This window comes from Leucopleurus acutus (assembly GCF_964270905.1).
Source record: "Leucopleurus acutus genome assembly, chromosome: 16".
NCBI lineage: Eukaryota > Metazoa > Chordata > Mammalia > Artiodactyla > Delphinidae > Leucopleurus > Leucopleurus acutus.
The window spans coordinates 7,170,234-7,179,325 of record NC_139158.1 but is presented as its reverse complement, the minus strand read 5'-3'; positions in this window follow the sequence as shown (position 1 = coordinate 7,179,325).

Below are 9,092 nucleotides of genomic sequence, written 5' to 3'. Positions count from 1 at the left end.
GTTCGATCCCTGGCAGGGGACCTAAGATCGGGTGCATGCCTCACAGTGTGGCCAAAAAAAAAAAAAAAAATTTTTTTTTCTTTAAATAAATATCTTGTGCCACAACTGGGCTCAGCATGGCTATCCCATCCCACTCCAGGTGGTGGGGGCAGACGAGAGCATCTTAACTCATTCCTGCAGTGAATGTGGCTCAATCAGGGCCTTCAAAGACAGGGGCATAGACTGCCTGTCTCATTCCCAACTCCCTAAGAATTTGTTGTACCTCATCTATACATTTCCAGGGTCCCATATGCCCAGGGAGGTCCCTGTCATTGGGCAAGCCTCCCCGCAGGAGAGAATAAGCCAATCTATAAGGGAGTGAGGACCTGGACCCTCCCGCCAAGCCCAGCACCACGCAGGCGCTGTCGGAGGGTAGAGTGTCTGATGTTGTTCATCTTCTCTGCTTCCTGCCCAGTCAAAGAAACCATCGCTGCTCATATCCCACGGCTGCACCAACCGTGCCTGGTAACTTTCCCTGGCCTTTGGCTGGAATTTAGCACCTATATCCATAAGCTCAGCGGGTGTGTATTCTTTCATCATGAACCTTTCCTGGATTGGGGGCTCCTGTCCCTAACCCTGGCCGGGGTTGCTGTGGCTGTGCTTTTGTTTTCCTTTGTATGTGATTGGAGTCATAGTTACATAACTTTGTGAATCTACTAAAAACTACTCAATTGTACACTTTAAAAGGGTGAATTGGGTAGTACATCTCAATAAATAAATGTTTTTAAAAACTAGTGAAGATTGGGTAGGGGTGGGGGTGAGGAAAAAACTAGAAAATATTGTTCTCATGAGCCTTTTATGAAAATAAAAAATACTAAAATAAAAAAGTCAGCCAACCAAGAGATGAGTGGACAAACTACTAACTCTGATCACTGAATCTCTCTAACTGATGAAGTAAAACTAAAAACAATATGAGGATTATAGTTAATGTATTCATTATAATGTATTCATTATAGTTAATGTATTAACTATAATGAATACATTATAAAATGAATGAATACATTATAAATGAATGAATGAATACATTATAAATGAATGAATGAATGAATACATTATAAATGAATACATTATAAAATCTAATGACGTAAAAATACGTATTGTTCATTGGGAGGGAAAAGGAAGTTCAGGTATGATTTCCTTACCTTCTACAGGTGGAGATTTACAGACCTCACTGAAAACTGATTAACCAGTAATGAACTTATAAAACTACTGAACAGTACAAAGGTAAATATTAAGAAAGATAATAAGATAAACAACAAGGTACTACTGTATAGCACAAGGAACTATATTCAATATCTTGAAAACGAATGTGAAAAAGATTATATATATGTATGACTGAATCACTTTGCTATACACCAAACTCAACACTGTAAATCAACTACACTAAAAAATTCAAAACAAAAAGATAATAAGTACAAACAAAGGGAGTGAAGGACGGGAAGGCAGAAGAAGAAAAGTATATTGATCTAATTATTGCTCACAGCAGGGAATTCATTCCTAAAGAAACAGAATTACAGCTACTGTATAAGTTACATATTCTATAACAGTAACCATAGTAAAATAATTTAATATTCCAAATTATCAGAAGAAACGAACACAAAAGAAAGCAGAGCCCAAACAATAAAAGTGTTTTTAAGTTATAAAGCGTGGGGGGGGGGGGATGTGAGGAAAAAAAAAAGCTGTCATATAAATAAAAGAAAATGAATTAAGCTCACTTACTTTTTAAAAAGACTTTAACAAAAAGGAAAACCCAACTCTACTGCATACAAAAGACACATCCCAAAGTGATTCAGAAACCTTTTTTAATATTTTAATTATATTAGAGTGTAGTTGATTTACAATGTTGTGTTAGTTTCAGGTATACAGCAAAGTGATTCAATTATAAATACATATACTTATATCATTCTTTTTTAGATTCTTTTCTTGATGCAGAAACTTTTGATGGCCAAAAGCTTCCTAGGCAAATGCAAACAAGAAAGTGAAGGTCATAATATTGAGTTGTTCTTTTTGTATTATAATAGTGTTCTTTTATTCCTTACTTCCTTTCTGTAAATTTTTATTATCTTTCTTTGGAAGATCTGCCAAGGCATCCGAGGCTCACAGTTTTGGCAATCTGTGTGCCAGCAATTAGAGCACAGTGTTCTGAAAATAGCAAAGATCCGGTATGTGGATTCACAGACATAGCTGCAATACAAAGGGCAAGAGGAAAAATCCAAGGACTGAACTATATCCTGGTTTCAGTCCTTACATTAAAATTACATTGAGATATAATATTGTACAACTTCATTTTTAACCTTATTTGCCACGCCTTAGAATCTTTTCTAACTAAAAATGAAACAGAAACCCCACAGAAGAATATTGTTTGGTGTTGCTCTGGTAACCCATGCAATTTGTGTGCAGGCCTATAAATTATTAATCTGAATCTATAATTTTATATTTCAAGATGCCTCCACCTATCACTCATCTCAGATTAAATGAAACCGAAAATAAACATGCAAAGCTTCCCCATCCAAACTGAGATCATAGAGTAACTCATAAAGTATATAAAGTATCAAATCCAAACATTTTAATGTTGTACTGTGTGCGTTCCCCAATTATAGTGTATAATTCCTACTATACTTCTCATTTTTGTTGAAAAATGCAGTAAGTATCCATTTTAAAATATACCAAAAAGGGCTTCCCTGGTGGCACAGTGGTTGAGAGTCCGCCTGCCGATGCAGGGGACACAGGTTTGTGCCCCGGTCCAGGAAGATCCCACATGCCGCGGAGTGGCTGGGCCCGTGAGCCATGGCCGCTGAACCTGTGCGTCCGGAGCCTGTGCTCTGCAACGGGAGAGGCCACAACAGTGAGACGTCCACGTACCGCAAACAAACAAACAAACAAATTATCATACAGTAAAATTGACTTTTTGGTGTACAATGCAATTAATTTTAACACTGGTCTAGATTCACGCAGCCACCGCTACAATCAGAACACAAAACAATTCTCCCAGTCCAGAAACCTCCCTCCGTGCTCTCTTTGCTGTCACAACCTCTTCCCACCCCTAACTTCTGAAAACTCCTGATCTGTCCACTGTCCCTGAGCTTTGTGAGAACGTCACATAAATGGATCTTTTGAGATTGGCTTCTTCCTCTCAGCATAATGCCTTTGAGATTCATCCAAGTTATTGGTGTATCGATAGCAGTTCTTTCATTTTTATCGCTGACTTAGTCCATGGTATGGATATACCAGTTTATTTACTCATTCACCGATGGAGGGCCATTTGGATTGTTTCCAGTGTGTGACATTTCTGCGTGAACTGAAAATTTCACTTTGCTAGTGCAAACACCCAAGAGAGGGCTTGATGGGTCATATGGTGAGTGGATATTTACTTGGTAAGAAACTACCAAACTTCTCCAGAGCGGCTGCACCATCGAGCACTCCCGGCAGCAAGGTACATTTGCTCACCGGTCCCATCAGCACTTTACGCAGTGTCAGTGCTTTTCGAAGTTTAGCCATTCTCATAGGCGTGTAATGGTGTTTCACTGGGGTTTCAATTTGCATTTCCTTAATGACTAGCAGTGAGGAACATCTTTTGATATTCTTATTTACCATTTATATATCCTCTTTGGTGACGTATCTGTTCAAGTCTTATTCACTTTTCAGTTGAGTTCTTTGTTTTCTTACAGTTGAATTTTGAGAGTTTTTTTATAAATTCTGAATGCAAGTCCCTTTTCAGACGTGTGATTTGCAAACATGTTCTCCCAGTCTGTAGTTTATTTCATTCTCTTAGCAGTGTCTCTCACAGAGCAAAAGTTTTTAATTTTGACAAAATCCAATTTATCCATTTGTTTCCTTCTACAGACGGTGCTTTGGGTACCACAAAAGACACTTTCTAATGGCAGGGTGTACAATTCACAATGAAGATATGAGAGTTATGAACATCTGTGCACCAATTTGCAAAGCATCAACATTTTTTGAGCTACACTTATACAAAATATAAGAAGAAACAGACGGAAGCATGTAATAGAAAACTAATTCATTTCTCTTAGCCCAGGATAAATCAAATGGACCAAAAAAGAAATGAATGTAGAAAGGGTTTAATAGAATATAAAAAGCCTGAATAACATACTAAGGCAAATCCGACTGATCTATATAATGAATACTGTATGCTGAAAACAGAGAACAGATCTCTTTTGCAGGTGCCAGTGGAACATTCTAATGCAGACTTTACCATGCATTAGACCAAAGGAAGAAAACACATCCCCAAAAGAATTATACAGTATTTCATCAGTGGTCAGGGAAGAGTCAGAGAGATGGGGCCTGGGGTTGCACTGGGCTGTGGGTCCTGAGAGCGACTCAGAAAGCACTAACCTCCCCATGCCCTCAGGCCCTGTCCAGGCTGAGGAGGGTGGCATCCTGCTGTAGGGAGAGGCCTCTGGGTGTGGGAGAGGAGTGGAGTGGAGGTGTGAGGTCCCAAATTGTGAGGAGGAAGCATCCCTGGAAACTGCAGAGACCATCACCTGTCCTTCTCCCCCAGAGTTTATCCTGCTTCTGCTCTTGCCCCTCAGAACGCTGGGGCAATACCCTAGCACCTCTCACCCGGACCCCGTCATCTTAATGGTCCAAGATAGCTAGAAGGTCTGACAGGCAGAATCCCAGGAGGGAGAGAGCAACGGAGGGAGGGAGGGACAGTAGGCAGGAAGGGAGGAGGGGAGAGTGCGAGGCAAGTAGGAAGCTGTCCCTGGAAGCGCAGGCACCCACCCCCATCCCTTTTCATTTCTCAGACTCTAGGAGTTAACTTTCTGGAAGTCACAGAAGAGGTGACTGGCTCTGAAGCACAACACCATCTCAGGACAGAGTTCCTGTCCAAAATCCAGGGCCTCCACTTACCAGCTGATGAAAGTAAGAAAAAGCTTAACCTCTGTGTGTCAGTTTCAGTTTCCTGACTGTTAACGTGTAAGGATTACAGGGTGTATCCCTTTGGAATGTTGTGAGTGAGAATGAAATAGGGTGATGCTTTCCCACGTGATCAGTCCAGCAGCTGGCAAACAAGCCCCCAGTAAATGCTAATGTGGAAGTAACGCTGAGTCTGGGCTACTCACCAACCCCACTCTGGTGTCCCCATGTTGTAGGCATTCACCTTGGGTCTACAGCTGTCCACAGGACCACTGGCCACGCGGCTAACCTTGCAGTCAGCCCCAGACAGGCCCTGCTGGCCTCTGCACCACTCCTGGATCCGATGCCTGGTGTCCCTGGACCACAGCCAGGTTCATTCAAGGAACCTCTGCTTTGGGATGGCTCTCATTGGCTGGCTGATACCTGCAGGGCAGCCAGGAGCAGCTGGGAACATTTACAGGAGCTCCCTGGGTGTCATAGATAGTATTTAGTTCAACCTTGCCAGCTGTTCCCAAGAAGTCATCCAAGGTACACTGCTAACCTTTAAACCGAAACCATCATCAGAGTCGGCTGGGGCCTGTGTGAAACCAGGATCCGAGCGAGCAACAGCTCAGCGCTCCAGGATCCATCAGGTGGGTGCTGGGTCACACTCCTGGATCCTGAGTTCCTTCAGGGTTCTGACACAGAGCAGATAAATGATAACACAGGGCTAAGTGCACTCACTGTGAATTAAATTACAGTCTTCATTTCTTTCAGAACCATTACAGCTTATGGATGGAAACCAACCCCAGAAGGGTCCTGATTAATCAGTCCGGGTCACAGGGATATGAAACCCCCGCTCCACCCTGTCCTCAGCTAGAAAAGGGGAGAAAATAAAGGATGTTTGATGAACTGCATGGGAAAAACTGTGAACTGGTTAAATACTTAACAGAACTGTGAAAATAAAATTAGACTATCCAGAGACTGGCTTAAAAATGTGTGAAATACTCAAAACTAGCAAAAGAGGGGAAAGGTAAAAACAGGATGGACGGATGAGTCCAAGGAGGAATCATATGAAATGATGAAACTTGGATCAAGTATGAATGTTAGGCCAACCTTCAGGAGGGGTCACAGGGAGGGGTGGGGAGAGGGGAGGAAAGCCTCTCGCATGGCTCAGGCTCCCAACTCTGCAGATCAACAACCTGGCTTAACGTGGATTGTAGCGGGGGTCACATCAGGCGCCCTCCAGCCCTAGGTGGGGGCAGTCCTGCAGAATATCCTTGGCCTGAACCAGAGCCCCTGACCCGCTATGAGCACGGGGGTGATGGGAGGACCCCGGTGGGAGCGCCGCGTCTGGAAACCCTTTGCAGCCCTCACCCTTCCACCCCCAGCGCGCTCACTGCCCCCCCCCCACCTCCGCCCCGCCTAGTCGGTCCCTCCTCCGGGAGCGCGCGCAACGGAGACGCTCGGCGCTACCTGCAGCGGCAGAGCCGGGGCCCGGCCAGGCCCACGCCCAGCGCCCTCCAGCGGATGACCACCTCGCAGCGCCCGAGAACCAGTGCGTGTCCGTGGAGAAGCAGCTGGGGACAGCAGAGGTCCCAAGTCACAGAAATCGCAGGGTGGGGACGTTCACGAAAGAAAGGAGGTGGGCGGGATTCCCTGGCGGTCCAGTGCTTAGGACTCCGCGCTTTCACTGCGGTGAGCCCGGGGTTCAATCCCTGGTTGGCAAACTAAGATACCGCAAGCCGCAGGGTGCGGCCGGAAAAAAAAAAAAAGAAAAAAAAGGAGCGGGGAAGGCGGGTACCGGGGTGGGGGACATCATCCCTGAATTGAAACATTTTAGAAGTGTGTTTCAGTCTTGCACTGACGAGGCAAAGGAAGCCTTCATGCGGTTTGGCAGACGTCTGCTATCCCCAGTATCTGCCCCACCTTCTTCCTTAGTATTAGGACAGCCAAGGTTTAGATGAGTAACCTGTCATCCAGAACTTCCTGTATAGCCAGTTATGACTTTAGGATTAAGTTCTGACCAGTGGGATAGAAACTGAAGTGCTGTGTCTGTGATTTCCAAGAAATGTCCTTAAAGGGAGGAGCGATGCCCTTCTTCAGTCCTTCCTCCTTCCTGCTGGCTGGGAATGTAGATGTGATGGCTGAGGCTCCAGCAACCATATTACATCATGCAGTGGAAGCTACATACTGAAGACAGTTAAGTAACAAAATTCTCTGTAATGGAATGAGGTCCCCAATATCAAGGGCACCCTGCCAACCCTGCATGGCCTACTTGTGGGTCCCTTTTATCTAAGAGAGAAATACATTTCCATTACATTTCATTCAAGCCATTACTGTGTGGTTTTCTGTCTCACATAGCTGAACTGAATCCTAACCAAAAAACAGAGGAGATAAGAATCCTTTTTGTTGGCAGAGGTAGGCAAGGACTGTAATGGAAGTAGGGGTTCCCCGTGTTAGCAAAGGTGGGAGACAGAGATGCAAGGAAAGTATCAATAGAATTGGCAGCACTGGTGATAGAAGTCAGATTGATTACTGGATAAACAGACATGGTGAAGGAAGAAATGGATCAAGGATATCTCTGTAGTCGCAGCTGTGTAGGGTGGGGTCACAGAAGACATTGGGGAGGTTAACATGTTGGACTATGTAGGGACAGGTGTCATGGCTAGACAGGTGAGGTGTCTGTGTTGACAAAGGTTGGAGAGAGGCTGAAGGTAAAAAGAGGAATTGTTCCTGGAAGTTCTATCCGTTTTAAAGAACGAGTTCAAGTCCCTGTCCATCTCCCTTGGTGGCCAGAGGCGTCCCTGTTAGTTCTTGTATCCGCTGACTGCCCACAGCACCTCCTGCTGACCCACACAGCCTGTTGATCCAGAGGAGGTCAGTTTGGCCTGACTGTGAGGGCAACTCATCCAGCATTTCTCCTCATGTAGTCCTCAGACCACCCTCATGGGACTGCCCTGACGACCTGTTAAAAACACAGACTTAAGAACACTCAATACCAGATGGATCAGCCCCTCTAAACAGCCCCATGATTCTGACATATACTCAAGTCCAATCCACCTTTTTTTTTTTTTTTTTTTTTTGCGGTACGCGGGCCTCTCACTGCTGTGGCCTCTCCCGTTGCGGAGCACAGGCTCCGGACGCGCAGGCTCAGTGGCCATGGCTCACGGGCCCAGCCGCTCCGCGGCATGCGGGATCCTCCCGGACCGGGGCACGAACCCGTGTCCCCTGCATCGGCAGGCGGACTCCCAAACACTGCGCCACCAGAGAAGCCCCACCTTTTTATACGTCAGGAAACAGAGGCCCAGACAACGAGTGTGGCCCCTCCAGAGGTCTCCCTGCCCGTCAGCAGAACACTGAGAACCCAGTCCAGGGCTTGCTCCAATGCCCTGTGGATCTCCCAACACCTGCACCCTTTATCTTGGCTCTCTCCAGTGATCAGCTGCTAATTTTAAAACTCTCTGAGATGGGGACACAATCTGCATGATCTCCTCCATGCTCACAATCCTGGGACAAACTGCCGGCTGAGGACACACCGTGTCTCCTCGGCGCATCTCCCAGAGCTGTGTGCAGCTGCAGAGCCCTGGCCTCCTTCTGCAGCACCTCCCGAGCAGGCACAGGGCCTGCATGCCCTAGGACTCCACGCAGACTTGCAGATGCTTCTGGCTGGACATTCAACTGACCCCTCCCTGACCCAGGGCCTGGGGAAGCACAGTAGGGGCTCCAAGATCAGAATACCCTCCTCAGATCCCAACCTAACCCCCTGCCGGGCCTGCCTGCCCTTCCTCCCATCTCCCTAGTGCAGCCCTGCCCCTGCCTTCCCCATGCCTGCGGAAGGCGGAGGAGGGTATTGACATAACTGGCTGCATCCCCTTTCTGCCCCAGAATCTGAAGCATCTTCATGTGCAACTTCCCCTTCCCTCTCCTACTGGCTGACCTTCCATATTCCACCCCCAGCTCCACCCCACCCCACCCCCGCCAAAATAAAGTTCTGACTGGCTTCAGAAGACTCCACAAATCTAGAAAAAAGGTACAGATGAACAAGTTTGCAAGGCATAGAGACACAGATGCAGAGAACAAATGTACAGACACCAAGGGAGGAAAGCGGGGGTGGGGGTGGGGGGATGAATTGAGAGACTGGGATTGACATGTATACACCAACATGTATAAAACAGATAATAAGAACCTGCTGC